The sequence below is a fragment of the Durio zibethinus genome, chromosome 23, assembly GCF_047325235.1.
Source record: "Durio zibethinus cultivar Kanyao isolate XHJ-2024 chromosome 23, ASM4732523v1, whole genome shotgun sequence".
In the NCBI taxonomy this organism is placed as follows: domain Eukaryota; kingdom Viridiplantae; phylum Streptophyta; class Magnoliopsida; order Malvales; family Malvaceae; genus Durio; species Durio zibethinus.
In genome coordinates, this window is record NC_143184.1 from 10214498 (window position 1) to 10239730 (window position 25233).

Consider the following 25233-nt stretch of genomic DNA (forward strand, 5'->3'; position numbering starts at 1 on the left):
CTCTTCATACTTAGTGTTTTCTCTCAGATGTTTGTTTGTCAAAATTGCAAAATTATTACAAATTTATTAAACAGATAATACCTGGAGGTCAAAAAATTAGAGATCCCTATTGCTGGATTTGCTAATCTATTAATGACATCGTTAAAGTCAATGGTCCTTACGTTGCCAAGTTATTATGTACCGAAAATCTACTTCTAAAAGTTTTTAAAAGCTTCTAAAAATGAATATCTAAAAATTATTGAGAAATTTCATAAATACATTTTCAAAAATTTTAAAGGTTTCTAGAAATGGATGTCCGAAAGCTTTTAGGGGATTTCAAAAATGATTTTTCAAAAGTTCTTGAATGATTTCAGACATTCATTTCTGAAAATTTTCAATAATTTTTAAAAATTCATTTTTAGAATGTTCGGATGGCACTGTAAAACTTTAAATCCTGAATCTTACAAAATTAAACAAAAAAATCAAATATAAAAATAAATGATTTACCTCTGATTATAAATTATCTAATATCAAATAGGTGATTAGGGTTTGATTTGAGACTTAATTCTTTAAAGGGGTTTTTGATTGAAAGAGATGAAGCGTGAAGAGATAGGGTGTTTCAATTTTTAGTAAATTTATATTTTAGTTTGAGGTTTGTTGAATAAAAAATTAGATGTTAATAGTAATGGGCTGTAAAAAAAAAAAGTTAAGGTGCAAATAATACCACTCATATGTTATTGTGTTGTTGCAAAATATTGATAATGTTATCAATAAATGGAATAATATCATGTTCGTCAAGACTGTTAAAAGATAAAATAATCATTTCATTATAATGGACAGGTGTTAGCAATATATTCTTTAGGAGTTAATTTTCATTTATAGATGTCAATTGTCGATATGAGTGAAAGTAAATCGATTAAAATCAATTAAATATGGTCAAATTATTCTTGTTAATTTGTTTTCAATAATTATTAATTAAATAAATTGATTTAATTAATTTTTAATTTTTAAAATTAATAATCAAATTGATTAAATTAATTAATTTTTTAATATATTTTTAATTATATTATGATCATATTTGATGTATAAGATAATAAAAATAATATAATATTAATTATTTTATATTATATTTTATTTGTATCTAAAAAAAGAGATAGGATTATAAAAATGATTAATCAACCTCTTAGTATAAAATGATTCAATCCTTTTTAAATGGATATGATTATTTTTAATTTATAAGATTAAATTTATTTATTTTATGATACCCTTAAAAATTATATTAATAATTTAAATTGTATAAACTTTTAAGAATGATAATTTTAATTAATAAATAAATTATCTTATTATAATCTTTACACACATCAACTATAAGACAGAATGATATTTTTTAATATAATCTTATTTATAATATCATTTTATTTTATTTTATCATAATTTTATTTATCAAATATATTCTATATGTATAATATAAGTATATAAAAATATTGTTATTTATATTTTTATTATTTTTTAAAAAATAATAAAAAAAATAAATTGATTGATTTTTTTATTATTATTTTTTTAAAATCAGCCAATTACTCATTTTTAATTGCCCCAGCATCCACTTCATCCAGATCAATTTTACGCGGATATGCACATCTCTAATCTTAATCTGTATATGATAAGCTTTTTAAATGTTCTAATCACAGAAGATAAAGAAGCTTGCTCTGAACAATAAAACCGAAAGATGAGGAAAACGATTCTGATGGGAGAAGAAAAGTTAAGAACCGAGAAATTTTCAGGAAATTTCATGCTTATTTGCCTTTCAACTTTCGCTTTCCCTTTCATAGAAGATGCCAGATTTCAGAAATCGAAATTTTAATGACTGTTATATCGAAGAAAGACAATGAAGACTTTGAATGATTAAGCCCATATAGCGAAGCATTGAATTGGATCATTAGCTTCTAAAACAGCCATTATGTTTTTTAGATCCTTATTTCCTCGACAAATTATAATCCAAAGTATATATTTACAAGAAATTTGTTAAGTAAAATTTGTAAAATATTTTTAAAAAAGTAAGTTAATAAAAATTTTAATAAAAAAATTAAAATTAATAAATTGATAAAATTTAATGTGTAAATTAATAATATATAAAAAATTATTAAAAATATTATTTATAATTTAAATTTAATCTATATTTATTTAATAACAAAAATTTTATTAATATTTTTACTAAAAAATATTTATTTAAAAAATATAAAAAATTGTTAATTCTTTTTAAAAATTTACATTTTTAATATATATAATAATATTTTTCAATTTATAAATTTCAACTAAAAAATTTTATACAAATCTTTTCATAAATTTACAGATTTTATGCGTACGGCAAGGGCAAAGGCTAGGCCGCGTCGACCAATGGAGAAGTGGGATTTGATGGAAAGATTTGTAGGAGTCAATGGCTCATTGTGACCTGTAAGAATGCAGTTCGTGCTTTCAATTTTAATTTTGATAAATGTCCAATCGTTTGAATTGTCCTGCCTTTTGCAAGTTGTAACTTGTCTTTTCGGACCCTACGAAGATCTTCCTCCAATGTGCAATTGGGTCCCAGTTTGCTGGACTTGTAACATAAGTTAAGCAAAAATTGAAGGCAGTTTATTCAAAGACGAATCAGCATTGCACAATTGTTTGTCATTCCCTTTGAACGTGACAAATTGTTTTTATTTGGTGTTTCCATTATGATGCACAATATCCTCACAAAACACTTGTTATTGGTAATTGCATTTTTTCTCATTATTATTTATAATTTTGTGATATTCTATCATGATTTATGATTTAAGAAACAACAAGGCCTACGGAAAAATGATTTAATTTATATCATATTTTAATTTTATTTAAAAAATTACAATCTTAAAATAAGAGAATTAATAGTAAATACTAAATTTAAATTTCATTTTTATTTAATATTATTTTTAAATAATTATATAAATTAATTAAATTAAATTATAAATTAAATTTATATTTTATCTTCAGTTAAGTAATTATGGAGAAAATTTGTTAAATTACGGTGCTATAATAAAGAATTGATAAATTAAGAATTCATTTAGATAAACGATAAAATTAAAAAAAATAATAAATATTAAATTAATTATTATAATTATGAGATTAAAATTAATGATAAAATATGTATTTTGATGAAAAATAGAGATAATGACAAAGTGACTTATAATAAGAAGAAAAAAAACCATTAGATTAAAAATTATATATAATAAACATTTTAAATTATTTAATATTTATAATATTAATAAATAATTAAAAATATTAAATTATTTTTATATTAAATAATAATATATCAAATGACTTTTTTATTATATTAAATTAACAAAATTATTTCATAACTTATAAATACAAATAAAAAAGGTAAAAATTAAGATAAAAATAAAAAATAAATAAATAAATAACTAAGCGTAAAAAAGTTATATATAAATTAAAAAAAAAAAAAAAAAGAAGAAAACTGGCGGCCAACTGGACAAAAAAACCTTTAACCAACGAGTCTTAAATATGATGTACAATTACATCCAAATGGATGCAGCATGTCGTTTGGTACAAAATTTTATGATAATTGCACCATACCGGAGTTGCACTTGCCTCCAGTAAATGTAAATCGGCTTCAATCGATTAAAATCAATTAAATATAGTCAAATTATTCTTGTTAATTTGTTTTCAATCATTATTAATTAAATAAATTGATTTAATTAATTTTTAATTTTTAAAATTAATAATCAAATTGATTAAATTAATTAATTTTTAATATATTTTTAAATATATTATGATCATATTTGATACATAAAATGATAAAAATGATATAATATTAATTATTTTATATTATATTTGATTTGTATATGAAAAAAAAGATAATATTATAAAAATGATTAATTATTCTTTTGATATGAAATGATTCAATCCTCTTTAGGTAAAAAAGATTATTTTAAATCTATGAGATTGAATTTATTTATTTTATTTTACTCTTAAAAATTATATTAATAATTTAAATTATATAAACTTTTAAAAATAATAATTTTAATTAATAAATAAATTATTTTATTATAATTTTTACACACATCAATTTTAAGACATGATGATATTTTTTAATATAATCATATTTATAATATCATTTTATTTTATTTCATCGTAATTTTATATATCAAATATATTTTATATGTATAATATAAGTATATAAAAATATTTTATATTTTTATTATTTTTTAAAAATAATAAAAAATAAATTGATTTATTTTTTTAAAATAAAGTATTGATTTTTAATTTTTTGTAATCAAACCAGCCAATTACTCATTTTTAATTGCCCCAGCATCCACTCCATCCAAATCAATTTTACGCGGGTATGCACACCTCTAATCTTAATCTGTATATGATAAGCTTTTTAAATGTTCTAATCACAGAAGATAAAGAAGCTTGCTCTGAACAATAAAACCGAGAGATGAGGAAAACGATTCTGATGGGAGAAGAAAAGTTAAGAACCAAGAAATTTTCAGGAAATTTCATGCTTCTCTGCCTTTCAACTTTCGCTTTCCCTTTCATATAAGATGCCAGATTTCAGAAATCGAAATTTTAATCACTGTCATATAGAAGAAAGACAATGAGGACTTTGAATGATTAAGCCTTTATAGCGAAGCATTGACTTGGATAGTTAGCTTCTAAAACATCCATTATGGTTTTTAGATCCTTATTTCCTCAACAAATTATAATCCAAAGTATATATTTACAAGAAATTTCTTTAAGTAAAATTTGTAAAATATTTAAAAAAAAATAATTTAATAAAAATTTTAATAAAAAAGTTAAATTAATAAATTGATAAAATTTAATGTGTAAATCAATAATATATAAAAAATTATTAAAAATATTATTTATATTTTAAATTTAATTTATATTTATTTAATAACAAAAATTTTATTAATATTTTTACTAAAAAATATATAAAAAATTATTAATTTTTTTATAAAAAAATTTACATATTAATATATATAATAATATTTTTCAATTTATGCATTTCAACTAAAAAATTTTATCCAAATCTTTTCATAAATTTACAGATTTTATGCGTACAGCAAGGGCAAAGGCTAGGCCGCGTCGACCAATGGAGAAGTGGGATTTGATGGAAAGACTCGTAGGAGTTAATGGCTCATTGTGACATGGAAAAAAATGGTTCTAATTTGTTGAGTCTTTCTCATGACTTGTACGATTGCAGTTCGTTCTTTCAATTTTAATTTTGATAGATGTCCAATCGTTTGAATTGTCTTCCCCTTTGCAAGTTGTAACTTGCCTTTAAGGACCCTACGAAGATCTTCCTCCAATGTGCAATTGGGTCCCATTTTGCTGGACTGTTAACGTAAGTCAAGCAAAAATTGAAAGCAGTTTATTCAAAGACGAATCAGCATTGCACAATTGTTTGTCGTTCCCTTTGAAGCGTGACAAATTATTTTTATTTGGTTGTTTCCATTATGATGCACAATATCCTCACAAAATTGCATTTTTTCTCATTAATATTTATAATTTTGTGATATTCTATCATTATTTATGATTTAAGAAATAACAAGACTTACTGAGAAATGATTTAATTTATATCAAATTTTAATTTTATATAAAAAAATTACAATCTTAAAATAAGAGAATTAATAGTAAATACTAAATTTAAATTTCATATTTATTTAATATTATTTTTTAAATAATTATATAAATTAATTAAATTAGATTATAAATTGAATTTATATCTTATCTTCAGTTAAGTAATTATGGAGAAAACTAGTTAAATCACAGTGTTGTAATAAAGAATTGATAAATTAAGAGTATATTTAGAAGGAAGATGAAATTAAAAATAATAGTAGGTATTAGATTGGTTATTATAATTATAAGATTAAAATCAATGATAAAATATGTATTTGAATAAAAAATAGAGATAATGACAAAGTGACCTATAATAAGAAGAAAAAAATATTAGATTAAAAATTGTATATAATAAATATTTTAAATTATTTAATATTTATAATTTTAATAAATAATATTAAATTATTAAATTATTTTTTATTAAATAATAATATATCAAATGACTTGTTTATATTAAATTAACAAAATTATTTCATAATTTATAAATACAAATAAAAAAGGTAAAAAATTAAGATAAAATCAAATAATAAATAATAATAATAAATAAATAAGGTAAAAAAGTTATTATAAATTAAAAAAAAAAAAAAGAAGAAAACTGGTGGCCAACTGGACAAAAAAACCTTTAACCAACTAGTCTTAAATATGCTGTACAATTACATCTAAATGGATGCAACATGTCGTTTGGTACAAAATTTTATGATAATTGCACCTTACTGGAGTTACGATTGCCTCCAGTGGCGGTCTAAGTGCTTCCATTCTAATGTAATGGGAGAGGTGTCGTTGGGAAGATGAAATAATTGTTAGAGTAATTATGTGATTGACGCGAGTATTTTATTTATAATTATTATATTACAATTAATTAATTATAATTTAATATTATATGAAATTTATTAAAATTTTATATAAAATTTATATTTATCAATAATAAATTTATATATAATTTTTTATTATTATGGAATATTATAAAATTATAAAAAAAATTATAGATAAAATGTTTCCATTATTGATTTCGAATGAAGACAAAAAGTTCCCGAGTCGAATGAAGTCTTATTTGGAGGTGTCCACGTGTGGAGCAGTCCTTAAGCTAATGAGTTGACCCTGTTGCAGCCAAATTTACTAAATAAAAATTTTAGATTCGAGTATTTTTTTTTTAAATGAAAATTTATTAATAAGAGCAAATAAATAAAATTACAATCAAATTATCAAATCAGTATTTCGAGGAATTTCTCTCTAACTAGAGATTTAAGTCCAATTTGATTATATATTTATAAATAATTAGTATATTTTTATTTAAATTTAAGTATATTCCTCCAAACAGCTTGCACATGAAATATTTGGCTTTAGGCATTACTTTTACGGTTTAAATTAGAAAAGACTTAAAAAAAATTATTAAGTGATATTCATAAAAAATTTTTTGTTAAAAATGATTAAATAAAAATTAAAATTAATAAATTTAAAGATATCATTTCATAAATTAAGTGTATAAATTTAAAAAAAATTTAAATAAATTTCGATATATATTTTTCGATAAATATTATTAATAAAATATTAACAAAACTTTTACTATTAAATAAGTATCAATCAAATTTAAATTATAAATAATATTTAAATTGAAAAAGACTTAAAAAATTTTATTAAATAAAATTCGTAAAATTTTTTGTTAAAAATGATTAAATAAAAATTAAAATAAAAATTTAAATTTAATAAATTAAAAGATTTCGTTAAATAAATTAAGTGTATAAAATTTTAATAAATTTATATATATTTTTAGATAAATATTATTAATAAAAATATTAATAGAATTTTTATTATTATATAGGTATCAATCAAATTTAAATTATAAATAATATTTTTAATAATTTTTTAACATATTATTGATTTTCATATTAAATTTTATCAATCTATATATTTAGATTTTTTTTTATTAAAATTTTGATTAAATCATTTTTTAAAAAAATTATAAATTTCACCCAAACAACTTCATATAAATTCTATTCTTCCAAACTAGCTTCTAAACAGGGGAACATAGCTCTTAGTTATAATCACCGCTCTCTAAAAAATAAATAAATTAAACTAGTCATTGCTTATGTGCTTCCTTGCACACTTTTATTTTCTTTTCACTAAAAATTAATGTTTTGATTTAACCATAAAAATTAAAATATTAACCCTCTCTTTCATTTTTTATTTCTCGTTTTTCTCTATAATTCCCAAATCTTCAACCTTCTCTCTAGATTATTAGAAAACCAAGAACATCACCATCAACCTATTTTTCAAAACCTAGAATCCCATATGTGATTATAACAGCATGTAATAGAATGATACTATTGAATTAATCAAGAGTTAATCTAGACAAGAGAAGAAAGAATTAGACTATAAAAGAAGAAGATTAAAACCATTAAAAAAAAGATATGAAAGCAAAAAAATTGGGTTTCTCATTCATGCCCTAAAATGTGTATATATATGATAGTTTATAATTTGTGAATTATAACCCACAATACAAACAATTGTTATTGTAGTAACTACTATTCCTATAACCGACTAATCATTGGCTTGACAGCTTATACCAAATAACTCTATTCTCAATTCTTTTGCATTATTTTTATTGCCGATTTTCTTTAGCTCCTTATTGGTATCCTTGTCAGCTTCTAACTGTTGGGCTAAAAACCTCCAATCCAATCACACCGGTGGAAGCGAAATCAATCAGTAAATCAAACATACAAGAGACAACAATTTAACATGGTTCGATTCAATCAACCTACGTCTACGGATGAGAAACAAGATCTACTAGTTGTAGAGAATTACAAACATACATCAAATCATCAACCTCACTCAACAATCAATACTCATAAGACACTCTCAATTTTTTCTAGTCCTATAGAGTATTTTCAATCCAAACAAACACAAACTCAAACACTTGTGCACCCCTTTCAACATAATCAAACACATATCCATATGCTCCCATACATCATACTTATGTAGACCCTCTTAGTTTTCTCTAATCCACTCACAAACAAACATACACACTCATAAGACGTAGAGCCCCAATACTCCTATGGGATGTATATTCTACAAAACTCTATAACTTTCTTACATCTTTTTTTCATACCTAACCCTGTAAAGACTTCACCTATTTATAACCATACAAATGTTAAGAATCCATCTCCTTTTAGAATTCTTCTCCTGTAAGTCAAACTTGCCATTAAGAATCCCTTTTCTTTTAGAATTCTTCTCTTTGAAGTCAAACTTACTTATTAAAAATCATCTTTCTCTTAAAATTTTTTTTTTGCATGTCTTCTTGTCCATCAAGCAATATCTGACAAATCTCAAACAAATCTCTAATAAATCCCAAACAAATCTCTTATGAGATTTGAGTCAATATTTCCAACACTAACTTCATCACATTACCTTTCTCTTGAAAGCATCCTTGTCCCTAAATATCAAAAAGTGAAAATTGAGATTTAAGGACTGAGAAATCTTTGCATGCAGCATTCTCTGGACCCAAATTAGCTATTCTGTCAATAGTTGAGTGACTGCCTTATTATTTTTCTTCACCATTCACTTATCAAGCACAACAGTTGGGTATACTAGTGGTTGCCCATTCTCACCCACTTCAGGATAGGTTATACTAAGGATATCCTTAGTACCGACTTTTTTTTTTAAGAGGCTAACATTAAAAACAGGATGTAACTTTGAAAATTCTAGTAACTATAACTTATAAGTTACTTCCCAATCTTTGTAACTATAGGATAAGGATCATCTTACCTTGATGAAAGCTTTAAATTTTTTTTTAACGCAAGAGAGGTATGCTCGTAAGGTTGTAGTTTCAAATACACCATTTTCTCTACCTGAAACTTTTTTTCTATCTTGTTTTATTGGCATAAAACTCCATCCTCTATTGAGCTTTTCCTAACTGGTCAACCAATAGCTTACTCAATATTTTTTCATTTTTTAAGTAAATCTTTCATAATTGATACTTTTGTTTCATTACTGACATTCTAAAAAAACCTAAAAGGTGGATATCCATATAAAACCTAGAAGAAGCTCATTTTTATGGTAGTATGATATTAGTGTTGTACCATCACTCAGTTAAAGGTAGCCATTGAATCCAAGTTTTTAACTTAAAAAAGCACATACACCTTAGGTATTGCTCAAGGCATTAGTTCAACCTCTTACACTGGCCATCTAACTTTGGGTGATAGGTTGTGCTGAACTGTAAAGAAGTACCTAATAACTTCATCAATTGTTATCATACAAAACTAGTGAAAAGTTTATCCCTATATAATATAACGACTTTTGAAGCTCTTTGATGTTTATGAATTTGACTTAATAATGCTTTAACCACATCTAAGGCAGTGTAAGGATGATAAAGAGGCAAAAAATATACATTTTTGGTAAATTTGTCAATAATGACCATAATACAATTGAATTTTTAAAATCGAAGCAGTTTTTTCGTAAAATCCTTGGTGATCACTTTCTAAGTCTTACAATCGATTGTAGTAAACCAGGATAAACAACATGCTCACTTTTATTCCTTTGATATACATCATATTGTTGCACATAATCTTACACTTGCTTCATCATCTTAGGCCAATAAAATTAGAGTTTAAGTATATAATAGGTTGTTTAGATTCTTGAATGTCCTCCCTATAATGAATTATGAAGTTGTTGTAATATTTGAGTTCTCAATAAACTTTAACTTTCAATATAAACCCTACTTTTATACCTTAGTATTCCATTATTGAAAAAGTAGTTGAAATTGTTTGCAAGATTTATAATAAGAGTTGTGATCTTTTCTTGAGTAGTTGTATCTCTTTCATAACTCTGTTCTACTTCAATTACCTATTTAGGCATAAGAGTGGTTGAATACAGAACATATAACCTTCTTTCTTCTTCATGTCACCTCGATAGAGTATCTACCACTATATTTGTTTTACCCTTCATGTATTGAATAGTGTAATTTAAACCCAACAACTAGGTAAGCCCTTTCTTCTGAACAGTGGTAGTCAGCTTCTATTTTAAGAGATATTTCAAGGCCTCATGATTAGTCTTAATAACGAATGGTCCACCTTTAAGGTAGTGTCTCCATTTAAAAATTGTCATCAAAATAGCTAGATACACCTTATTATAGATAGACAAATCAGTGTATTGAAGACTTCATCAAAATAATTAGATATTCTTTCAAGGCCTTACTTAAATAGGTAATAGACCTTCTTTCTTGTGACAAAACTGCTCCTATACCTGAAGAACAAGTATTTGTTTTTAGGTATAAAGGTTTTAAAAAAATCTAATAGTGTAACTATTGGGGCATTACTCATTACTTCTTTAAGTTGTTGAATGCTGTTGTTGCTACACTTGACCAATGGAATCCATCTTTTTCAACATGTTTGTCAAAGGGCTTACTTTTCACTCCATATCCTTTAACAAATTTTTGTAGTAACCAGTCAGTCCATGGAATCCTCTTAGAGATTTCAAACATTTAGGAAGTAGCAATTCATTATTGCTTCTACTTTAGCAAAATCAATTGCTATGTCATCTGGTAAAATGATATGACCAAGATACTTAACATATTTTTTACCAAAAAAATATTTGCTTTTCTTGGCAAACAAATGATGAAGTTTTAACACCTTAAAGATAAATTTCAAATGTAAGACATGTTCTTCCAAAGTAGTCTATAAACCAAAATATCTTCAAAAAATACTAACATAAATTTTCTTAGATATTTAAAAAACACATTATTCATCAATGATTGGAAATTGATAGGTGCATTAGTAAGTTCAAATGGCATTAACTTGAACTCATAATGTTCTTAATGAGTCCTGAAAGTTGTTTTAAGGATGTCTTAGACTTTAACTCTGATTTGCCAATATCCTGATCGTAAATCAATCTTGAAAAAGTACCTGGCACCTTTCAATTCATCTAACAAGTTTTTTACTATTAAAACTAGAAACTTGTCTTTAACTGTCATTGTATTAAGTTACCTGTCATCAATACATGGCCTCTATGTACCATCTTTCTTTTTTACCAATAGACAATGTGAAGAAAAATGGACTCTTACTAGTTTGAATAATAATTGAAGATAATATTTCTAAAATCTATTTTTTCACTTCAGTTTTCTGGTGATGAGAAAACTTATATGGCCCTAAATTTACAGGTTGAGACCCTTCATTAAGGGATATACTATGGTCATATGATTGAGTTGGTGGTAGTCCTATTAGTTTCTAAAAAATGTTAAAATAAATAGTAAGTAATTCTTATAGTTCAAGAGGAGTCTTTTCTTTCATATAATCTACACTGATCATATAAAGCTTTCCATTTATGTCTGGGTCCTTATTAGCCATTTTTTATAATTTTTTACTAGTAATGAGCTTAACACCTGATTGCTTTTTACTTATTTTCAATGTCATTTATTGACCTTCTTTTTGAAAAGTCATAGATAGCTCATTAAAATCGAATATCAATAGACTATACCTTTTCATCCAATCAACCCTAAGAACCATGTCACTACCTCTCATTACCAGTACTCTTAAATCATGTGAGAAAACATGTTCTACATTAACCAAGTTAACTATTTACATTTGACACTGCTATATAATTTCTCTTTATTAGCTACATTATACCTAAAGGATTAGTTTGCTCCAACTCCACTCCTTCTCGAGCCCACTTAAGAGTGACAAAACTATAAGTGTTGCCATTATTGATGATGATATAAAATAATTTCCTTTTTATCGTTTCTTCAATCCTAAGTGTGCTATGCCTAACACTACCCATAAGAGCATTAATAAAAATCTGTAAGTTTTTAGGACTATCTTATTCCTTAACACCTTTTGATTTCTATCACCATCATAAATGTTGTCCACTTCTTCATTAGATTCATCAACAATAATGGCATTAAGTTATTTTGTTTTACATATATGGCTAGCATAAACTTCTTATCACACTTAAAACGTAAATTCTGTAGCCTTCTTTGCTCAATAAGCTACTATCTATTTGGTATGGAATTGGCTTATGGGTTTGGTTTTAGTTGAGTATGAAGAGGCTTAGGATAAAGGCTAATATTAGAGGTAAACATAGGTTTAATGGTCTGCTTGTGTCTCTTATTTTCAAATTCAAGTGATAGTTCATGTAGTTTGGCTTGTCTATAGGTAGCAATAAGGGTTCCAAGTTTATTAGCCTTCATTCCAAGCTTGATATCATATTTGAGTCCACTTACAAAGCTAGAAACAAAGTACCCTTTAGTTAAATATGTGTTATATTGCAACATATAAGGTATTAACTCTTTAAATCTTCCTTGATATTCATCCACTATAGTTTTTTGAGTCAATTTGTTGCACTCCTCTATTATGTCAGAATAGGTTTTGTCACAGAATCTTTGGCATAAGTTATTAGAAAACTTTGACCATGTCACCCTTTTTTTTGCATAAGATATCCATCAAATCACACCTCAACCTTTCCTGCTAAGTATATAGTAGCTATCTCCAATTTTTAGTGATCAGAGATTGAAAATATGGCAAAGTATTTTTAGTATTTTTTAAGCCAACCCCTAGGATTGCTTCTATCAAACACTAGCAACTCAATCTTAGGTCTAGGTGTGAATGCATTCATAACAGTTGAAGAACTACTACCAGCAATAAAATTAGCATGTTTAGACTAATTAGTATTAAATTGAAAGGTATTACTATTGATATCATGTTGTTTACTTGCTAACAGTCTTGCTCTACTAGGCATATAAACATATTTTTCATGATCATCTATACATGTGATTTCAACAGGTGCCTTACCTCTCTTTTTAGACTGAGAAATAAGAACAGATGATTGGATGCTAGTCATTTCTTTTTATTCTAGTTAAGTTTTAATTACCTTTTTTTGGATCCAATAGTTCGAGTACTTGGCTCATACGTTCATGATTTTCAGTAAGTTGAGACTCAATAAGCTTCTTTTTTTCTTTCCACTACTTTGAAACTGTTGAGTCAGCAATCATTAAAGCCTCAAGCTACCCTTGGATCACTTAAAACTACTCTTGTAGAGTATCCAATTTCACTCTGTCAATCATGGTTTGTTGTCTCTTAGGTTTTCCCAGATTGAAGTAGATCTAATAGGCTCTGATACCAAATTTGTAATAGAATGATGCTATTGAATTAATTAAGAGTTAATCTAAATAAGAGAAAAAAGAAATAGACTAAAAGAAAAGAAGATTAAGACTAAAAAATAGAGATATGAAAGTAATGAAATTGGATTTCTTATTCATGCCCCAAAATATGCATATACATGACAGTTTATAATTCACGAATTACAACCCACAATATAGACTGTTGTTATTTTAGTAACTACTATTCCTATAACCAACTAATCATTTGCTTGATAGCTTGCACCAGATAACTCAATTATTAATTCCTTTGCATCATCTTTACTACCAATTTCCTTTAACCCTTTACTAGTATCCTTGTAAGCTTTTAACTTCGTCACACATCAGTCACTAGTCGTTGCCTTCAATCGCCTTTTGCCGATGGCAAAACCAAACAAAACTCCCTCAAGGGCGCTTTGTCTCCTCTTTTTGTTTTTCAAATTAATTTTCTTCAAAACTCCCCACAAAATAACATATCTTATAAGAATTTTGGTATTGCTACTACCTAGCCATCTTCTGCCACCATCCACTTAAATCCAATAGCCACCAAAATATGCACTCCTTCATTACTCTTTTCTAGGTTCAAATCTCTGAAAAAAGCCCTTAAACTCCTAAAAAAAATTTTTGAATTGAAACTCACAAAATTTCCCCTCATTGTTGTGCTTTATAATCTTTTATTTTTTTTCTTTAATTATGTTATTGTATTGTTGTTGCAAAATACCAATAATTTCCTCAATAAATGGAATAATATCATGTTTGTCCAAGAGTGTTAAGGGATAAAATAATCATTTCATTATAATATGGACAGGTGTTGGCTGTACACTTTTTAAGAGATAATTTTCATATATAGTATAGATGTGAATTGTCACTATGAGCGAGCATAAATCGATTGCAATCGATTAAAATCGATTAAATATAATCAAATTAACTTTGTTAATTTGTTTTCAATAATAATTAATTAATTAAATTGACTTAATTAGTTTTTAATTTTATAAATTAATAATTGAATTGATAGAATTAATTAATTTTTTTAATATATTTTTAAATATATTATATGTATAATATAAATATACAAAAATAATTTATTTTTATTTTTATTATTTTTTAAAAAATAATAAAAATAAATTGGTTGATTTTATTGTTTTTTAAAAAGAAATCAATTAAATGAATTTTTGAATTTTTTTGTAACGAACCAACAATTACTCATTTCTAATTGCTGCAGCATCTACTCCAGCCAAATCAATTTTATATGGATATGCACACCTCTAATCTTAATCTGTATATAATAAGCTTTTTAAATGTTCTAATCTCAGAAGATAAAGAAGCTTGCTCTAAACAATTAAACCGAGAGATGAGGAAAACGATTCTGATGGGAGAAGAAAAGTCGAGAACCAAGAAATTTTCAGGAAATTTCAAGCTTGTCTGCCTTTCTACTTTCGCTTTTCCTTTCATATAAGATGCCAGATTTCAGAAATAGAAATTTTAATGACTATCATATAGAAAAAAGATAATGAAGACTTTGAATGATTAAACCAATATAATTAGTGAAGCATTGACTTGGATTATTAGCTTCTGAAACATCTATTATGGTTTTTAGAGACATCAACCGCTGTTGGATCCTTATTTCTTCGACAAGGAATTCACGATATAAATTTACAGATTTTATGCGTACAGTTAAGGGCAAAGACTAGTCCGCCTTCGACCTATGGAGAAGTGGGGTATGATCGAAAGACTTGTAGGAGTCAATGGCTGATATACATTGATATTTTGAAAATGGTCCAATTAACTATAAGTCTTTCTCATGTCCTGTAAGTTGATTTTGACAATCGTTTAGACGTTTGAATAACTTGTCTTTTAGGACCTGGCTAAGATCGTTCTTCAATAAGCACTTCGGCCCCATTTTGCTGAACCTGTAGCACTAGTTAAAGCAAAATTGAAAACAGTTTATTCAAAGATGAATCGACATGCATAATTATTTTTATTCTTTTTTAAGAGTGACAAATTAATAATAATAATAATAATAATAATAATAATAATAATAATAATAGGAGGCAAAATATCCTCACTAAACGCCATGTCACAAATTATTTTTATTAGGTTTTTGTTTTTTTCATGATGGACAACATCGTTATTGGTAGTCAACACGTCATGTCAGCTCAAGTCCTGTTCAACTGTCCGAGATCCGACGTTATTCCTCGGATTCTTTATATCTAGCCACATATTCTTTCGCATATAAATTAGTGTGTCGTACCACTGTGTTGCAATTAAATTTTTTTATTTTAAAATATAAATTTTTTATTTTTTATTTTAATAAGAATTATAATTATTTAGTTTATTTTTTATTATTTTTAATAAGATACGACATGTCAAATTTTATAAAATAATGACAACGTTATTTTAATAATTTAATATATGATTAAATTTATATTATATTAAAATTTAATTTGTTATTCAATAAAGATAGTATAATAATTTTGAAACAAAAATGTTACATATTAATTTTTTATGAAGCACTCACAAGAAAATTTACGTAATTATGATTTAGAAGATATTATAATAATTTAAATTAATTATCATAAGAGGGATATTTTTGTAAGCATAGTAAGTAAATTTGATCAATTATGATATAAGAGATATTTGTAATTATAGTAAGAGGGTGTTATAATAATTTTAGCTAATTATAATAAGAGGATGTTTTTATAATTATGTTAGCTAGGAGGACATTACAATAATTTTAACTAATTATGAGAAAAATAGTATTTTTGTAATATGGTAGAAGGCATTATAATAAATTTGAATGCGTGCCAAAATTATATCAAATAAACAAAAGGACATTATAATAATTTTCATGAGAATTATTTTAATAAATGTTATTTAATTTTAATAAGTAATTTAATCAAAATATTATAGTAAATTTCAAATAAATTTCACATGTCAAAATTTTATGAAGTATAGCAAGAGTATTTTAATAATTTAATATATAGTCAATTTAATGTTATGTTAAAATTTCATATGTAATTTAATAAGAGTACATAGTAATTTTAAAATAAAATGTCACAAGTCAATTTTTTATAAATTAATGACAAAGATATTTTAATATTTTAATATGTGATTAATTTTATATATATCTTAAATTTTAATATATAATTTAATAGAAGTAATATACTAATTATCAAACAAAATGCCACATCCCAACTTCTTATGAAGTACTCATAAATGCATTTATGTAAGTATATAAAAAGTATTATAGTAATTTTTGACTAATTATGGTAAATGTATTTTCATAATTTTGGTTGGAGGAGGATTGTTGTAATTTTTGTCAATTATAATAGGAGTCTTTTTGTAATTATTGTAGGAGAGTGTTATAGTAATTTTAATTAATTATAAGAATAGAAGTATTTTCGTAATTATGATAGAAAGGCATTGAAATAAATTTGGACATGTGTCAACATCATATCAAATAAATAACTGATTATTTTAATAATTATTAATGGAATTGTTTTAATATATGTTATTGATTTTAAAATAAAATAGCATGTGTCAACTTCTTATTAAACCTTAATAAGGGTACTTTGTAATATGATAAGAGAGATATTATAATAATTTTAATCAATTATGAGATAAGTGTATTTTTATAATTATGATATGAGGATATTATAATAATTTTGGTCAATAATAAGTGAAGGGATATTTTTTTAATTATGTTATGAAAATATTATAATAAATAATTATAAGAGAAAGAATATTTTTATAATTATAGTAGGAAGGCATAATAATCAACTTAAGAGAATGAATATTTTTGCAATTATGGTATAAGGTATTGTAATAAATAATTATAAAAAAAGTTATTTTCATAATTATAATATGATATAATAATTAATTTAATCAAGTATCAATTTTTTATCAAACAATAAAAATAATAATTTGATAATTTCCTTGGAGATTTTTTTTTAATATATGTATAGATATCTCCGCTCATTTTAAGTAGAAAATATGATTATTTTTTCTCTTCTTTTTTATTATTGACCTGAATGCCTAATTACAAATTTCAAAAACTATTTTGACTTTTGTTTTCAAATCGATCTTTTTTAATTTCTAATTTCAAAATTTTGCATCAACAAATATTATTTTTAAATAAATTAATTGAATTAAAATTTAAGATTAATTTATATTTTTTATCTTCAACTAAGTAATTACGAAGATTACTAGTTCAATCACGGTGCAGCAGTAAAGAATTTCCAAATTAAGTGCTTCCATTCGAGTGTAGCGAGAGGTGGTAGCGGCACGAAAGAATTGTAGGAGCATTATGTGGCTGACACCGAGCAAAGACAAAAGGTTCCCAGTTCAATGAAGTCTTATTTGGAGGTGTGCACAGATGGAGCAAACCTTAAGCTTGCGGGTTCAAACTCTATTTGAGTCAAATTTTTTATATAAAATTTTTAGATTCGATATTTTTTAAAATTAAAATTTATTAAGAATAGAAAATAATTAAAATTACAATCAAACCACCAAATCAGTACTTCGAAAAGTTTCTAATTGAGAGATTTGCGTCCAAGATTTGATTATATAATTTATTAATAAAAAATATATTATTATTTAATTTTAAGCGTATTTGTCAAAACAATCTCCACACGAATTATTTGACTCTGTAGGCACTACTCTTGCCGTTCAAACTGAGTACGTAATTGACAGCAATTAACCTGGGCACGTAACTGAGCCTTGACAAGATTAATTACAACTAAATTTGAGGCCCAACCAAAGCCATTTTTTGTATTGGTGCTTAAGTAATTGGGTTAGAGATCCAGCTTAGATGTGTTTAGCCTTAACCGGATATGTGGAAAGGCCCATACATTTTCATGCCCTCGTCAGAGGGGATGCCAACCATCTCTCTTCGTACGAATACACCCATGCCATTATTTAATGAAGCATGTATCATAACATTTAGAAAAAGTGTAATGACCAATATGGACATCAAAATATGCATTTGAGTGGTTGATTCCAAGGGTATAATGTTGGATAAAAGTGAAAATTATTAAAGAGCGCTTACAGAATATTTAATTGAATATATTAATTAAAAGTTAATTTTTATTCATTAATAATATATAAGTGTATACACAATCAATACGAGAATATTTCATTAACAATAAATAAAACAAAAGTGATCAAATCCTTCAAAGTAAATATTAATAAGTTGCATGAGAGTCTCATTTATCACTATTCTTAAAGATTTGATAACCTTTTTATTTTAATCATTAATAAATTATTAAACATCGTACGATTAATTAATAATATATAATATTTATATACTGTTAATAAATATTAAATATTAACTCATTTATTAATCTTAAATGAAAAATGTTTATGAAAATCATGTTAACTAAGTAGGGATCGAAACTTATAATGATGGCACTGAGTGGAACCAAAAAAATGAAAATGACCATTCGTCAAATATAGTCAGATAAAAATTTAAGAATTCTTGGAAATATTTGTTGTTTGGTTGTGAAGTTGGATAGCTTTTGGTTGCTATTAAATTAATTCTGGACGAAAGTCGACGTGTGAATAAAATCAATCGAACTACCCAAGAACTCTAACAATTGCATGCATTGATTAGTTGTTTTTTTTTTTTGTTTTTCTTTATGTCTCAACCATCCTTATCTTAGAACCGCAGCTAGCCCATTTAAGAAACCAAAGGATAAGCAATAGAAAATTCTTGATCATTTACAAAAACCTCCGATCCACTTATAATCCCGTAGGAATCTGAAATTTCTTTTCTTATGACGCTAGAAAACTAGGAAGAGAGAGAGAGATAGAGAGAGAGAGAGAGAAGAAGAAAATATGAGAGGCAATGTGAAGAGAGTTGGTCTCCAATGGATAGCAACCTTGGTGATGGCCATGATTTTTTTATTCAATTATCAGGCGTCAGCGTTCTCAGCTACAACAGGAAACAGTTCTGGCTCCCAGTGCAGTGCCTCCATGAAGGAATGCCTAATTGTCGAAGATGCAAATCTTATCTTTTTTGCTGATCCAGATACAAGCCTGGCCGCCCCTTCTCTTAAACTAACAGGGCTTGCCGGGAAGAGAGGTCTTCCTGTAATAGATTGTGGCAGACCAGGTCAGCCTTATAATCCTTGCGTCCCAGACCCAAACAAACCCAAGAAAGGTGAGAACTGTAAAGCAATATACAAAGATAACAATAGAAATCGTGCATGCAAGTAGGACGTTGCATTTCTTTGTAGCATTTCGGCATTTCGTAGCTGCCTGAAGTGGTGGTTTCTAGTCTATTGGTGAGATTGTTGTGGTTATTGGTGTATGATTGAAAATTTGTGGATGTAACATTCTACCTTCTTTGAGAGATAAGTAACATATGGCAAAGGTTATCCACTTATCCTTATTCCAACTATAAAGATTCCATGACCTTAAAAAGGCTTGTTTGAGCTGTGTCATTGATTGACATTTGAGAGAAAAGAGAGTAGAAAAAAATATTATGGAAGCTAAAATGAAGAAAAATTTTCTTTCTCTTGCAATTTTAGTGCTGGTATTCTGCAATTGCGTGAATCCCTCTAGAGCTACGTGAATGGAAATCAACAGCAGCACCTCCATCATTGCCAACGATGACGAGTTGGAGTTCCTGATGGATTCTCATAGCAGTAGAATCCTTCAAAGTGGTGGACCTGTGACTCTGAACACATTCATTGCTGGTAAACCAGTAATAGACTGTGGTAAAAGTCCGGCATATACGAGCTGCCTTCCAAACCCAAAGCCCCCCCCCCCGGCCCAAAGCCAGATCCTGCTCCATTTACAAACGTGCTGGATGCCCTAGGTGAAAGGCTGTCTAAAGTCTCTTCGTAATTAATTTCCATTTGAAGTCTTTGGTTCCTAATTTCCTATGAATTTCGTCATCTCTTTTCTATCTATTGGATCATTACATATTGGTCTGCAAATGATTATATAGGTATCAATAATGACCATGTTTATTGAATTTGCAATTGTTGGGTGATTCAAATCTCGCCCTGTCTGTTTCTTTTATTTTTCTTTCAGATTTGTAGTCAATTATTTTTCTGTTTCTTTAAGATAAACGAAATTTCAACTTATCCAAAAGCAAATAAAGTGATTGACTTTAAAACTTGTTTTACTTAGACAAATATTAAATAGATTTTGCTAACTAATATAAAACACTTATTAATCATCATTGCCTACAAAATTAAATGTTGTCAATCCGGCAATCTCTCTAATTGATCAGTGACGAATGAAAGCATCTATTATGATATTCTTCCAAAGAAAAAAACTATGCCTATTGAATATGCCTTCACGAGTTCAATGGTACTGACATACAACCGACAGTCGTAGCGTGTGAATTTTGAAATTCGGCACGTACCAAAAGAAAAGCCAAATTGGTAGTTATTGAAAAAGACGAGTCTATTATTTAAAAAAAACAAAAAGACGAGTCAAATTCAGAAAACAGTACACACCGTAACGAGAAATTACTAACAGTCACAAACCTTTTGCTAAGAGGATTTAGCAATGGATAAAGCAAGGATAAAATTAAGGGATTAAAGAGAATTCAATATAATTGAATACTTAATGATCTGAATTACTAATTGCTAAGTGAAACTAGTGATGGAGAAAATTCAGCACATAATAAAGATATTCTAGCGTTCATTCAGACAGTTAGTCGTTTTCAAGAAGGTAAATTATTCAAAAGCAATTAAAGTTAAAATTCAACTAATAGGAGCAGTGGATGAAGCAATTTTCACCCATAATAAATAACATGAAGGCAAGTAAGAAACATGTTTTAGAATCCACAAACACAATGCAACTTCAATTATTTTACAGCTTTATTGCATTTTAACTTTATCTTTCAATCATATTAATTTAAACCCAATTTAATTTGAATTTAAATTTATCATATCTGATTCGAATCTAAATTAATTTCAATCCAAATTCATTTTGATTTGTTCATTTATTACGTTTAGTAAAATCTATAATTTTCTGACTTGGATAATCTTCTAATTTCCACAATTTGTTTTCACAAGGAAAATAAAGAATAATAGTGGCCATCTCTTTCCCCGAGATTTTGTTGGTTTCCCCTTTCCTAATGCTTTTTAGTAGTTTTTACCAATATATATAACAATCATTTTAATCTTGTTAGCTCTTTATATTAGTCCCTCCAAGCGTTAAAATGATTAAATTAAAGTCTTGGATCAAATATAGGTGGTCCCCTCACTCCCAGCTTTTGTCCGGCCCGTGGGTAGCCCCCCCCCCCCCACCCCCCCTAATTGACAGCAAAAGTTACAGTTAACTATAATTTTGGGCATTTAATTGATAGGGCAATGTGTATTCATGGACTGATAGGGATATAAGTTTACAGTTTACTATATATATTTCTTTTCAAAAGACAATAACTATGCCAATTGACTATGCCTTCTCAAATCTCAAGTTCGATAGAAATGACATATAACACAGCAATAGCATGTAAATTTTGAAAATTTATCACCTCCATACAAAAAAAAAAAAACTAAATTGGTAATTATTGAAAAAGACAAGCCAAATTTATTATATATATATATATATATATATATAGAAAAAAAAAGGAAGTGCATTTATCATGAATTAAATTGATTTCTTGCACCTTCGTAATCAGCTTCGCATGTTTGTCGATTATTCTTTAAACACTATGCCAATCAAACTAATGAAAACTTAAACTCGACAGGGCTCAAAATTTTATATTCAATTTCAGTTGAGATTTATTTTTGAATTTGAGTTTCGCTATAGCTAGAAAAAAAAAATCTAATTAAACCAATTATTAAATTAGTAAAAGTTGACGATATTATGTAAAACTTTGGGGAAAAAGCATATTATATGATCCTATGTATGAAAAAATCGGTTGATTATTATTTGCTCCTATATAATACGCAGTAAGCTATATTCCAACCTTAATTACTTCAACCTTACCCAAATCTAATCAGATGCGTAATCTGAGTATATCATTGTTATTATTTTGCAGTCGTCATTGGGTGTTTATTGTGATTGATACCAAATCCTTAATGCCATACTTACTTAATTTAGTTAATCCAATAACGATGCTTAACCCCGACATTCATATTTTTATAAAGAGGTATTACACTTTATTATATTATATATCCTCTGTTTCTTCATAAGTAATTTTATTTATGTATTAAGTAATTTTTTTCTTTTCAATTTAGGGTAATATTTGCATTCGATAAGAAGATAAAAAAATCGAAATGGGTGTCATTACTGGTAAATGTAAAATATATTCTTTTTATGCTGAGTTTGTGTAGATAAATATTTTCTAAACCCATTTAATTTAATTTTCAGGTACCTTATCAACCCGATAATACTGAATATGGATATTATGTCCTTCATTTTATGCGGGAGATAGTGTCACATGATTTTATGACCACATAATTTAAGGTTAGTATAAATTTCATAAACTCATTATATCTTCAAAAAAATAAAAAGGTACATTATGTTCTCATTTCTTAATATTTACTTCTGATTTTTTTTTAGTGGGAGGGTAAAGAAAGCTTCATGAAAGAGGAACTGCATGAAGTCCGTAAAGAATGGTGTGATTATGTATTATCATTTATCAATGTTGATAAACCTTCAGGTTAGACATTGTTGGTTGAATGTAAATATATATATGGATCAAATTGTTATAATGTTTTTAACATGCCATGTTGAATGGAAACTTTAAGTTTGTACATTGGGGTATTTGTTTAATATTATTGTTATACTTAATATGAATACACTATTATACTTAATAAATTACTGAGTACCATTATTTCAAAAATGTATGTTAATATGGTAATGTTATCAGTTTTCATTTCAGATGTGTGATCAATTTATTGAAATACAACAATGTTCATTATGTAAATTCTCAAATATAATTCATAGTATCAAATATATAAATAAAATGTTTTCTAGGCATAAATATACAATTGACAGCAAATGTTTTTTTTAGCATAAACCTACAATTGATTTCACATATACAATATCAAATATGTTTTTTTGATGGGATTAATGAAGGCATTTTTAGCAAAAAAATGCCTTCAATCATCCATAACAAAAAACATTAAAGGCGTTTTTTACCAAAATCGCCTTCAATAATAAAAAAAAAAAATATTCTGTGGAATATTAAAGGCATTTTGGGCAAAAAATGCCTTCAATAATACCAACTAAAAATTAATCGAATGAATTATGAAGGATGTTTTTCTATGGGTAACGCCTTGAATAATCCCTAACAAAATGTTTTTGAAGGCATTTTTTGAATATAACCGCCTTCAATAATCTGACCATTAAAATTTATCGTTGGGAATATTAAAGGCGTTTTGAGCCAAAAACACCTTCAAGCATCCCTTCCAACTTTTGTCTATGGTTTATTGAAGACGTTTTTGACAAAAATCGCCTTTGATAGTCACAACAAAAACTTACTTATTGGATTATAGAATGCGAGTTCGGCAAAAAATGCCTTCAAGAATCAACTTTATATTTTTTCTATGGATTATTAAAGGCATCTCTTTGCGAAAAACACCTTCAATATTCTTTGAAATTTTTTTAAAGCAATTAGTGAAGGTGTTTTTACCAAGAAAATGCCTAGAATAATCAATTACAAATAATATGTGCAAAAACCCAAAAAAAAGGCTAAAGAGAGAGATCGAACCTACAACCTTATGGTAAACATCTATACGATCCAAATATTTTGATAAGCTTAATATTGAAGACATTTTTGAACAAAAACACTTCAATAAGCCTACGAAATTTCTTGGTCCAATTATGAAAGGCGTTTCTTGTAGAAAATGCCTTCAATAATCTCATACAATTTTTTATGACATAATTACTAAAGGTGTTGTCTACCAAAAATATGCCTTTACTATTCATTGAAATTTTTAATAAAAATTATTCAATGTATTTTTATCCAAAAACGTCGCTAGTATCAAATCTTAGGTGTCGTTTATAAGTCTATTTAAATATTTAGTAGCATTTTGATAATAAACGTCTGAAATTTTATAAAAACAAGGAAGCTAGTGGCGTTTGTAAGTGAAAGATCGCTACAAAATTGCCGCTAATACGCTATTTTCTTGTAGCGAAGTCTTTGCTAATGTCTACAACATGCAAATAACAATGTAGAATACGTACGTAGTGAGATTGTTGTGGTTATTGGTGTATGATTGAAAATTGTGGATGTAACATTCTACCTTCTTTGAGAGGTACGTAACATATGGTAGAGGTTATCCACTTGTCCTTATTCCAACTCATAAAGATTCCATGACCTTAAAAAGGCTTGTTTGAGCTGTGTCATTGATTGACATTTGAGAGAAAAGAGAGTAGAAAAAAATAGTATGGAAGCTAAAATTAAGAAAAATTTTCTTTCTCTTGCAATTTTAGTGCTGGTATTCTGCAATTGCATGAATCCCTCTGGAGCTATGTCAATGGAAATCAACAGCAGCACCTCC

At 26.5% G+C, this 25233-nt stretch overlaps 1 non-coding gene across 1 annotated transcript; it reads right to left on the minus strand.

Annotated features, from left to right (window-relative positions):
* Positions 1–18540: 18540 nt before the first annotated feature.
* Positions 18541–18662, minus strand: LOC149512200 (U6atac minor spliceosomal RNA). The gene has a single exon (XR_016332985.1). It is a non-coding gene; the product is annotated as a U6atac minor spliceosomal RNA (small nuclear RNA).
* Positions 18663–25233: the final 6571 nt, after the last annotated feature.